The sequence below is a fragment of the Penaeus monodon genome, chromosome 27 (genome assembly GCF_015228065.2).
Source record: "Penaeus monodon isolate SGIC_2016 chromosome 27, NSTDA_Pmon_1, whole genome shotgun sequence".
Lineage (NCBI taxonomy): Eukaryota > Metazoa > Arthropoda > Malacostraca > Decapoda > Penaeidae > Penaeus > Penaeus monodon.
In genome coordinates this window covers 21,794,989-21,795,290 of record NC_051412.1, presented here as the reverse complement: position 1 = coordinate 21,795,290, position 302 = coordinate 21,794,989, and positions in this window count along the sequence as shown.

Here is a 302-nt window from a genome sequence, read left to right as displayed (position 1 = left end):
TACCTATATTAAGCCTTAATTCTATAACAGGTGACACACAATGCAACAAAAGCCAGGTTATCATACAAACCACAAAAGTATTCTCATTAGGTACTTGTTGTCTGTCCAGCGTTCTTGTGCATCGAACTACCCTTGAATTAGGCTGCAAATCAGATCTCATTCATCCATACTGTTTCACTCTGTCTTCCTTGGTACAAAGTCCAATTCGTGTGTATATGGTGTTTCGTTTCAGTGCTTGTAATTGTGGTTATGGTATAGAGGGCATGCTATTGAGATGAGTAATGGTTTATGTTTCACTTCTT